Genomic DNA, 13046 nt, shown 5'->3' with positions numbered 1-13046 from the left:
TTTCAAATTTTCATTTCGTAGCTTATTTGGAGAACTTGTTTACACTGTCATTTATCGTTGATTACTTGTACCTGGTGATTGCGATATAGCTTATTTTAACTGTATATTGAACAAGGCATGTCATAAACTTTTAGCTAATAAAAGGCTAGAAGCACTTATTAGGTACGTGTTATGCGCCTGCATTTCTCCATATATGTAAACTAGTAATTAAAATTCTTCACAATGTTCCTATTCTTTGTGAAACATTTGTCCGTTACATATTATAAGAAGTTAAGTTTTCTTTATAAATATAAACTTATCAAATGGTATAACTTTTTTCTCTTGTACACACTTTCATCTCCATTTCAACTGAATTTTTTAAAAGAAGCTTACAAAATCCGCACACAAAAAAAATCATACTATTTTAAAAGAGGGGCGAAAGATCTAGATACCAGAGGGACAGCCAAACTCATAGATCGAACATAAACTGACAACGCCATAGCTAAAAAAAAATACAACAACCAAAGACACAAATACAAATGTAATAGTACATAGTTTACTATGGATAAATATAAATATATATGTATTCTTACCCTCAACTTTCATATAATTATGTCAATACTAAAGCAACACAACTACACATGTGGATGCGCTTAATACTTTACGGAAGAATTATTATGTAGATATAGTATATATATATAATTCCGTTACGTAATAGTACATTTCGTCTGATATATCTGAAAATTGAGTGTTAAGTTTCGATCATGCAATTTAAACAGCTCTTTGTCTATATGGGCGCAATTATATCCTCAATGAAAAAAAAAAATTAATTGTGTTTGAAATTTGTTATCATTTAACATGATTATGCTGACATGTATCTCGATTAAAATGTTTAAAAATATTTCTTTTGAAAAATCAATTTTTAAATATATATGTTTTCTTCGAACATCCCTGAAAAAACCGACATTTTCCGAAGTGCTCCATGTTTATTACTGTATGGCATTTTATGTCATTATTGGTATTGTTGCTTATGCTTGTTTACTTGAATACTTAACTGTTGTCCTTATATATATGGCTCCACTAGTTTTTGTGATAATAGGATAATACGGAGGTTGTTAACTAAACATTTGGAGTTACAATGTAAGGTAACTTCCCTCATGCAAGCTCGAATCCTTAGTCGAGTTTTAACTGTAGATGTGTACTGTCTATTGACTGTAAAGTGTATGAATACATGACATTAAAGAGATAACGGTATTGTATGTTAAGCTCCTTAGTCGAGTTTTAACTGTAGATGTGTACTGTCTATTGACTGTACAGTGTATGAATACATGACATTAAGGAGATAACGGTATGGTATGTTAAGCTCCTTAGTCGAGTTTTAACTGTAGATATGTACTGTCTATTGACTGTACAGTGTATGAATACATGACATTAAGGAGATAACGGTATTGTATGTTAAGCTCCTTAGTCGAGTTTTAACTGTAGATGTGTACTGTCTATTGACTGTACAGTGTATGAATACATGACATTAAGGAGATAACGGTATGGTATGTTAAGCTCCTTAGTCGAGTTTTAACTGTAGATGTGTACTGTCTATTGACTGTACAGTGTATGAATACATGACATTATGGAGATAACGGTATTGTATGTTAAGCTCCTTAGTCGAGTTTTAACTGTAGATGTGTACTGTCTATTGACTGTACAGTGTATGAATACATGACATTAAGGAGATAACGGTATGGTATGTTAAGCTCCTTAGTCGAGTTTTAACTGTAGATATGTACTGTCTATTGACTGTACAGTGTATGAATACATGACATTAAGGAGATAACGGTATTGTATGTTAAGCTCCTTAGTCGAGTTTTAACTGTAGATGTGTACTGTCTATTGACTGTACAGTGTATGAATACATGACATTAAGGAGATAACGGTATGGTATGTTAAGCTCCTTAGTCGAGTTTTAACTGTAGATGTGTACTGTCTATTGACTGTACAGTGTATGAATACATGACATTATGGAGATAACGGTATTGTATGTTAAGCTCCTTAGTCGAGTTTTAACTGTAGATGTGTACTGTCTATTGACTGTACAGTGTATGAATACATGACATTAAGGAGATAACGGTATTGTATGTTAAGCTCCTTAGTCGAGTTTTAACTGTAGATGTGTACTGTCTATTGACTGTACAGTGTATGAATACATGACATTAAGGAGATAACGGTATTGTATGTTAAGCTCCGTCGGCATCAATTGGTGACTTGATGGTCGAAAATTAAGTTTACTGGCGACGCATTAAAAATGAAATTATCCACGACTAAAGATCACTAAAGAAAAGTTTGAATTATAAAAATATTTTTGACGTTTTTTTTCTGTTTTGCCTGGTTGTTTAAAGAACACAATTTTTATCTTTTCAAACACTCAATGAAACTGATTCCCAATTTTGTTTTCTTTGTAAAGCTTTACATGCTGGAAATAATGTTTGTTGAATTTACTTATGGAATGGAAAATTCTAATGACTACATTTAATATATGTTATGAAAAGAATAACAATTTTGCTAGGAATAACATAATACCATGAAAAAGTGTTCACACACGCTCAACATATGTTAAAATGAACTTGAATTTAGAATTGAATTTACAATGAGATATTCAAAATGAACAAATGATAGATCTGGCGTCAATGTGAAGTTTGTAGGGTGTTGTCTACTTGTGTACATTGTAAGCAAGTGGTTTGCACTTTATTTAAGAAACTTCCCAACTCTCAGTTTCATTTTAAACAAAGAGATCATTTAAGTAAATTTTCAAACTTCCTTTTAACAGGACGTTTTTTTCCCCGGTACTTACAGAGTTCACTTAAGATTATATATTTATAGACATTCTAATATAGATAAGTGAAGTATATTTATTTGTAGTAATATTTTACAGGATAAACAAAACATTATCGTCATATGCATTTTCAAAGCAAATTATATTTACATGCAACTCTTTTCAGTCCGTTCTATAAAAACCTCTCATACATAGGGGATTCAATTTGGTTGCCATTATGTGTATTTAAAAAAGAAGATGTGGTATGATTGCCAATGAGCCAACTGTCAACAAGATACCAAAAACGACACAGAAATTAACAACTATAGGTCACCGTACGGCCTTCAACAATGAGCAAAGCCCATACCGCATAGTCAGCTATTAAAAACCCCGAAATGACAATGTAAACAATTCAAACGAGAAAACAAACCGGCGGCCTGATTTACATAAAAAAATGAACGAAAAACAAATATGTACACACATAAACAAACTTGGGACAGGCACATACGTACATACTGTGGCGGGGTTTAACATGTTAGCGGGATACCAACCCCCCTAACCTAGGACAGTGGTTCAACAGTACAACATAAGAACGAACTATAAAAATATGTTGAAAAGGCTCAAGATGGACAAAAATACAAGTGGACGTGGCCGGTACGTGACCTATAGTTGTTAATGTCTGTGTCATTTTGGTCTTTTGTGGATAGTTGTCTCATTGACAATCATACCACATCTTCTTTATTAAACTTGTACATCCCAACAACAAAAAGACACTAGAAACTTATCTGAGAGTACTCGCAGTTACCTGACAGCTAGTTCAAAGCCACAAAACAACAAACAAAAAAATCATTCATCTAAGACTAAATTATCAATCCGTACACATCCAACATCCAATGGATTTAGTGTAAAAACGTCATAAACAGTCGGAGAAAAAAACATGACCTTGTGCAATGCCACGATACAGGTATCGACAGATTGTAGATCCATGTATGTGTATATGTATATAACATACTAGTTATATTTACTTTGCTTTTAATTTACTGATAACAAAATTAATATCTATACCAATAAAAACAATACTCAATGATCTTATTACAGTGTTGAATTGGTAACCTTTTTGAATAAGTTTATTCAAAGGAGCGATAAGTTTACAAGTATCATTTCTAAATTTCCGGGCACGGTTAACAATATAATACATAGATTACGTTCGTTAAAATAAAAAACGTCACAACAGACACAGGCATAGCGAACGAGCTGTGAAATATAAACACCGTAAGTTAGTGCCAAAGGAACATCACCATCTAAAAATGGAAAATTAACAATAGGGAACGAAAAATCGTCCCTTTTGTCGTAAATTGTAGTGTGGAGTTTCCCGTTTAAAACCGAAATATCTAAATCTAGGAAAGTACCGTTATTACCGTTTAAATTTGATTTATTTAAAGTAAGTTCCTTGGGGAAAATTTCAGAAGTATATTGAGAAAATTCTTGATTATTTAACGAAAAAATATCATCAAGATAAGTAAACGGTAAGTGTTGTTGAATTTATAAAATAAATGCAATTTGGACGGGTTTTACTGAGTTTAGTCATAAACTGTGATTCGTAATAGTACAAAAACAAGTCTGCTTTTAAAAGGGCACAATACGTGCCCATAGCGATACCTACAACCTGTCGATAAACTTTGTTGCCGAAACGTACATAAATATTACCAAGGAGAAAATTAACAGCTTCAATCATCTAATCACACCTCCAGTATGCATATCTAGCATATTTACCTATCTCTTTAAAGAAGAAGGCTTTAAATGAGTTGCATGCAGCACATGTATTTGCATTCAGCTCTTAGACTACCAAACGACCATTCATTTAAAAAGGAAAACTTTTCTTTGCTAAGATAGGATGGAAGTGTAGTGTAAAGTGTAGAAAAATCAAAACTGTCAACAGAATGAAAAGGACCATTAAAAGCACGTAATTTATCTAAAACATCCACTTCAAAAATAGTTTATACCACTATGTTCATATATTTTATTATAATAGTTTATTTATAATAAGCTATTTAATAGTAGTTAATGAACTCGTTAAAAGCACTGAAAGATTAGTTGTAGAACACTTACTAGAGGCCGAGATGAAACGATATTTAAATGTTTTTTTTTATAGTTTAGGTAGCCAATACATAGTAGGGACCTTCAAATGTTCAAAAGAAGCCTTAAGCTTTGATGTGGTTGTGCAATTTTTTGATTACTATATATGACTCTCTGTGGAGCGGAGGGACTTGAATGTAGATGAATTTAAAATGTCATACTTAAGAACGTCCGTGTAGTATTTACGGCATACCACCACCACATTGTTGGCTGCTTTGTCGGCAGGTACAAACATAAACCGCTTTGAAAGTTCTTGGAGTTTATTTCTCTTTCTGGAAATAGGTGTATTATGTACTCTATTGACAAAATGTGATATTCTCTTAGTAGTCATTATAGCCTAGGTACAAAACGTTTTTTTCTTTATAAATCCCATAGACATGGTTACTCATTAAGGTGGTATGAGAGTCTAAAAAAATGATAGAATTTGTTTAACTTCATACTTTGCCAAAACGTAGTATCTTTTGATATATATGTTAAAAAATATTATAAAAATGATAGGTCACCGCGCATTTTCTTAAGCTACAGGTTGTGACAAAATGACACATTGTTTATGGAAAAAACACCATTTTGTGATTAAAAACTAAACATAATGATAGAATTGTAAAATAAATTAGGCAAATATAGCTTTCAGCCAATTATGCTTTGAGAATATCGAAAGAAAAGGTAGGTTCACCGTACGTTTTTTCCGCCAAAAAACATAACAGGAAAATTCCATGTAAGACATAAGACATAAGACATTTTATTTCACTAAAGCCCCCACATGGGGTATGTTAGTACAACATTTTTTAACAAACAATAAAAGTGTGAACATATTTACATTAGAACAACATGGTTAACAAAGGTGCAATAATAGTATATATATAATTAATACAAATATTTGACAGGAAGTACACATTATAGTAACATGATTAAGGGGTAAATTCAGTAAAAAATCTCCCATTGACTTTAATGCTAATCTATGTGTGGGAATAAATTTATACCTGATTTACCTTTTAGAAATTAAAAACTTTCATATATCATTCATGAAAGTACAAATGTAGCCCTATCCTTTGTAACAATAAAAACATAGGGTCATGCGGCATTTTTGGACATTCACATTTGTTTACAAACAAAGTAGATTCGCACTGAATTCCTATATTGACCCCCATAACTTTTCAACTCTGTAGGGAAAAAAATTAGTACATTCAGCATTTATTTTTTTTTTTTCAACTCTAATTTTGATCCAACTACCAAAAAATATTTATTACAAACATTATCTACCAATCAGAAGAGCACATGACTTCACTTTTAGACAGAAAGCTCTCCCCTAAATGGGCGGTCGCTGATGACGTATATTTATTTACTGAATTTACCCCTTAAGCACATGTATTAAAAGGTTTTAATAACACTTTCGCAAAATTTTGCTATTCCAGTAAGTGTAAATAAATCTGATGTATTCATCAATTCTTTAAAGTTTAAAACATTTGGGTTTTTACATATATTTAAAGGTAAAAATTTAGCTCTTACATTGTTGAAAAAGGTACATTTGAATAAGTAATGAAACTCATCACCAAGTTCATTAGCATTACAAAGATTACAATGTCTTTCAGATCTATCAATATTAAAAAATCTGCCCGTTTCAATGAGCAATTTATTACTAAGGCAACGGAATTTACATAAATACATTCTTAGATCAGATGGTAACACCGATAAATATTTCTCAAAACAAAAATCAGACTTGTATATTCTGTAATTAAGACATTTTGCAGAATTCATAACATTATTACTCCAGTTCAACATAAATTTATCACTTAAACATTTCTTGACATTCTTACTAATATTATCAGATTTAGCAATTATTTGATCATCCCACATCAAATTAAATCCACATTCATATAAAGTATTTTTAATTTCTAACAACCATTTAGAGTGGTAGATACCCCTTTTACTAAGCTGGTACAATATAGAATACAGTGTATATGAATTTTTTTCTCTTTTACCACACATGATACGTTGCCAGAAACCAACCATTCTAGCTTTAATAAGAATATGTAATGGTATTCTACCCAATTCTCCATAAATCATACAATGGGCAGTACTTTTTTTAACCTTCAAAATTATTTTACAAAATTGCATATGCAAGTTTTCTATAATATTACAATTTTTAAAACCCCATACTTCTGCACCATATAACAAAATAGGTACAACCATTGTATCAAATAACTCTAATTGCATATCATGTAGATTCCTTCAGAAAATGCACTTTTAAAGAGTTACTTCATTAAGGTACAGTATTCGACAATCGATTGATACAATAACAATTGACCTTTAAACATCGATTGATACGATTGATCACGATTGATAACCAGTTTTCAATTCTATCAACTAACTATATATATAAAAAGTACAAACCATAGATCGTTACGATATATACGATTGATTATATAATATCAACTCAATCAACTCTATACGAAATACAAACACTCGATAGTAATGATCAATATGATTGATCACGATTGATTACCAAATATCAACTCAATCAACTTAATAAGAAATACAAACACTTGATCGTAACGATTGATACAATTGATCACGATTGATTACCAAAAATCAACTCAATACTAAATACAAACACTCGATCGTAACGATCGATACAATTGATCACGATTGATTACCAAAAATCAACTCAATCAACTGAATACGGAATACAAAGACTCGCTCGTCACGATCGATACGATTGATCACGATTGATTACCAAAAATCAACTCAATCAACTCAATACGAAATACAACGACTCGATCGTAACGATCGATACGATTGATCACGATTGATTACCAAAAATCAACTCAATCAACTCAATACGAAATACAACGACTCGATCGTAACGATCGATACGATTGATCACGATTGATTACCAAAAATCAACTTAATCAACTCAATACGAAATTACAAACACTTGATTGTAGCGATCAATACTATTGATCACAATTGATTACCAAATTTTAACTCAATCAACTTAATAATAAATGCAACATTTTGATCGTTACCAATGGAAGGCTTTGGTGAAGCGTAATCCAAAAAGACTTGTGCATTCGACAACATTGGTGGAAATAAATATTATAAAACGGTTTTCATATAATTATAACTGCAAATAGTATACTGAGTATGTATTTTTTGCAAGGATTTTTAGTTTTTATATATACATAGAAATAAGAAGATGAGACAACTCTCCATCGAAATATCAATGTATATATATAAAGTTAACAATTACAGGTTAAAGTACGGACTTCAACACGCATTGGCTCACACCGAACTGCAAGCTATCAAGTATGGAACGCCATGACTGCCTAATGTTAATGGTCAGCATTATATGCAGTGCTCACAACATTATATGCAGTGCTCACAACATTATATAAAGTGCTCACAACGTAGTATTAAGGGCTCACAAAATTATATTAAGTGCTCACAACATTATACGCAGTGGTTCAACCGTTAGATGCAGTGGTCACAATATTATATGAAGAGGTCACATAACATTTATTTGTATTCGGCACGAAACAGGGGAAATGCTCGGTAGAACCTCGCATTTCTCCCGTGTCTAAGCCTCAACAAATAAATTTCATATTTCAAGACACTATACGTTTATTGTCTCATTATACTGCAATCCGCTATTTTACTATACAGATAAAGCTATACGTATAAACGTTAGCTTTATACGCCAATGACCTCAACTCACCTATAAGCCCCGCCTACTTACAACGTCACGTCACAACCATGACAACGTGTAGTAACAATGGTCAAAATTTTATGAATTTAATTAATTAATTTAATTCATTTTCCCTTTCTAATTCCTTAAATTGTCAATGCTTACCGCCAAGACTACGCTCATAGGGAAATACCCCAAAATGGTACCCCAAGGGGGAAATTCCAAACACTTTTTTTTAATAATATTTGTTTCATATTTTTATTATTTTTTTTTATTTTTTTATCGATTTCAGTATAAAAACAATATACGTATAGTGTCTTGAAATATGAAATTTATTTGTATGAGGCTTAGAAACGGGAAAATGCGAGGTTATAAAAAGTTTTCGTATATATTTATAATACATAATTTATAAACCAATACTGTTGAAAATATAGATTTTTGCTAAGTCTGCGAAATGCTGATATAGCTTTTGCAATTTTTTAACGGTGACGTAGATTATTCCCATAACGACGTAAACGTGACCCTTGTAAAACAAAAGATAGAGTTGATTGAGTTGATCAACTCTTAATCGATTGTAACGATTGAACACGATTGACACGATCGTGACCCTTGAAATACAAATGATAGAGTTGATTGAGCTGATTAACTCTTAATCGATCGTAACGATTGAACACGATCGTGACACTTGAGATCACTTGAAATACAAAGGATAGGGTTGATTGAGTTGATCAATCTTAATCGATCGTAACGATTGGACACGATCGATACGATTGTGACACTTGAAATACACAAGATAGAGTTGATTGAGTTGATCAATTCTTAATCGATCATTATTATTGAACACGACTGATACGATCGTGACCCTTGAAAGATGAAAGATAGAGTTGATTGAGTTGATCAACTCTTAATCGATCGTAACGATTGAACACGATCTATACGATCGTGACCCTTGAAATACAAAAGATCGAGTTGATTGAGTTGATCAACTCTTAATCGATCGTAAAGATTGAATACGATCGATACGATTGTGACCCTTGAAATGAAAAAAAGATAGAGTTGATTGAGTTGATCAAATCTTAATCGATCGTAACGTTTGAACACCATTGATACGATCGTGACCCTTGAATACAAATGATAGAGTTGATTGAGTTGATCAAACCAAAGTACAAACCATAGATCGTTACGATAGATACGATTGATTATATAATATCAACTCAATCAACTCTATACGAAATACAAACACTCGATAGTAATGATCAATATGATTGATCACGATTGATTACCAAATATCAACTCAATCAACTTAATAAGAAATACAAACACTTGATCGTAACGATTGATACAATTGATCACGATTTATTACCAAAAATCAACTCAATACTAAATACAAACACTCGATCGTAACGATCGATACAATTGATCACGATTGATTACCAAAAATCAACTCAATCAACTCAATACGAAATACAAAGACTCGATCGTCACGATCGATACGATTGATCACGATTGATTACCAAAAATCAACTCAATCAACTCAATACGAAATACAACGACTCGATCGTAACGATCGATACGATTGATCACGATTGATTACCAAAAATCAACTCAATCAACTCAATACGAAATACAACGACTCGATCGTAACGATCGATACGATTGATCACGATTGATTACCAAAAATCAACTCAATCAACTCAATACGAAATTACAACGACTCGATCGTAGCGATCGATACTATTGATCACAATTGATTACCAAATTTTAACTCAATCAACTTAATAATAAATGCAACATTTTGATCGTTACCAATGGAAGGCTTTGGTGAAGCGTAATCCAAAAAGACTTGTGCATTCGACAACATTGGTGGAAATAAATATTATAAAACGGTTTTCATATAATTATAACTGCAAATAGTATACTGAGTATGTATTTTTTGCAAGGATTTTTAGTTTTTATATATACATAGAAATAAGAAGATGAGACAACTCTCCATCGAAATATCAATGTATATATATAAAGTTAACAATTACAGGTTAAAGTACGGACTTCAACACGCATTGGCTCACACCGAACTGCAATCTATCAAGTATGGAACGCCATGACTGCCTAATGTTAATGGTCAGCATTATATGCAGTGCTCACAACATTATATGCAGTGCTCACAACATTATATAAAGTGCTCACAACGTAGTATTAAGGGCTCACAAAATTATATTAAGTGCTCACAACATTATACGCAGTGGTTCAACCGTTAGATGCAGTGGTCACAATATTATATGAAGAGGTCACATAACATTTATTTGTATTCGGCACGAAACAGGGGAAATGCTCGGTAGAACCTCGCATTTCTCCCGTGTCTAAGCCTCAACAAATAAATTTCATATTTCAAGACACTATACGTTTATTGTCTAATTATACTGCAATCCGCTATTTTACTATACAGATAAAGCTATACGTATAAACGTTAGCTTTATACGCCAATGACCTCAACTCACCTATAAGCCCCGCCTACTTACAACGTCACGTCACAACCATGACAACGTGTAGTAACAATGGTCAAACTTTTATGAATTTAATTAATTGATTTAATTCATTTTCCCTTTCTAATTCCTTAAATTGTCAATGCTTACCGCCAAGACTACGCTCATAGGGAAATACCCCAAAATGGTACCCCAAGGGGGAAATTCCAAACACTTTTTTTTAATAATATTTGTTTCATATTTTTATTATTTTTTTTTTATTTTTTTATCGATTTCAGTATAAAAACAATATACGTATAGTGTCTTGAAATATGAAATTTATTTGTATGAGGCTTAGAAACGGGAAAATGCGAGGTTATAAAAAGTTTTCGTATATATTTATAATACATAATTTATAAACTAATACTGTTGAAAATATAGAGTTTTGCTAAGTCTGCGAAATGCTGATATAGCTTTTGCAATTTTTTAACGGTGACGTAGATTATTCCCATAACGACGTAAACGTGACCCTTGTAAAACAAAAGATAGAGTTGATTGAGTTGATCAACTCTTAATCGATTGCAACGATTGAACACGATTGACACGATCGTGACCCTTGAAATACAAATGATAGAGTTGATTGAGCTGATTAACTCTTAATCGATCGTAACGATTGAACACGATCGTGACACTTGAAATACAAAGGATAGGGTTGATTGAGTTGATCAATCTTAATCGATCGTAACGATTGGACACGATCGATACGATTGTGACACTTGAAATACACAAGATAGAGTTGATTGAGTTGATCAATTCTTAATCGATCATTATTATTGAACACGACTGATACGATCGTGACCCTTGAAAGATGAAAGATAGAGTTGATTGAGTTGATCAACTCTTAATCGATCGTAACGATTGAACACGATCTATACGATCGTGACCCTTGAAATACAAAAGATCGAGTTGATTGAGTTGATCAACTCTTAATCGATCGTAAAGATTGAATACGATCGATACGATTGTGACCCTTGAAATGAAAAAAAAGATAGAGTTTATTGAGTTGATCAAATCTTAATCGATCGTAACGTTTGAACACGATTGATACGATCGTGACCCTTGAATACAAATGATAGAGTTGATTGAGTTGATCAACTCTTAATTGATCGTAACGATTGAATACGATTGATATAATCGTGACCATTGATATAAAAAAAGATAGAGTTGATTGAGTTGATCAACTCTTAATTAATCGTAACGATTGAACACGATCGATACGATTGTGACCCTTGAAATATAAAAGATAGAGTTGATTGAGTTGATCAACTCTTAATCGATCGTAACGATTGTACACGATCGATACGATTGTGACCCTTGAAATACAAAAGATAGAGTTGATTGAGTTGATCAACTCTTAATCAATTGTAACGATTGAATACGATCGTTACGATTGTGACCCTTGAAATAAAAAAAAAAATAGAGTTGATTGAGTTGATCAACTCTTAATCGATCGTAACGATTGAACACGATTGATACGATAGTGACCCTTGAAATACAAATGATAGAGTTGATTGAGTTGATCAACTCTTAATCGATTGTAACGATTGTACACGATTGATACGATCGTGACACTTGAAATACACAAGATAGAGTTGATTGAGTTGATCAACTCTTAATATATCGTAACGATTGAACACGATTGATACGATCTTGACCCTTGAAATACAAATGATAGAGTCGATTGAGTTCATCAACTCTTAATCGATTGAATACAATTAACTTTAAAAATAAAGGGTTGATTGAATAGATCACTGAATTGACTACAAATGATAGTAATAAACCGACAACAATTGATTGATCCTACAGCAATAGTCAATTGATTTGAATTGACTATACAATAGATAGTAATTTTTGTAAACTGTCTATTCAATCGATTGTCGAATACTGTACCTGAGTAACATGCCAATTTGAAAACATTTGA

The sequence above is a fragment of the Mytilus galloprovincialis genome, chromosome 12, assembly GCF_965363235.1.
Source record: "Mytilus galloprovincialis chromosome 12, xbMytGall1.hap1.1, whole genome shotgun sequence".
Classification (NCBI taxonomy): Eukaryota; Metazoa; Mollusca; class Bivalvia; order Mytilida; family Mytilidae; genus Mytilus; species Mytilus galloprovincialis.
This window is presented reverse-complemented; position numbering follows the sequence as displayed.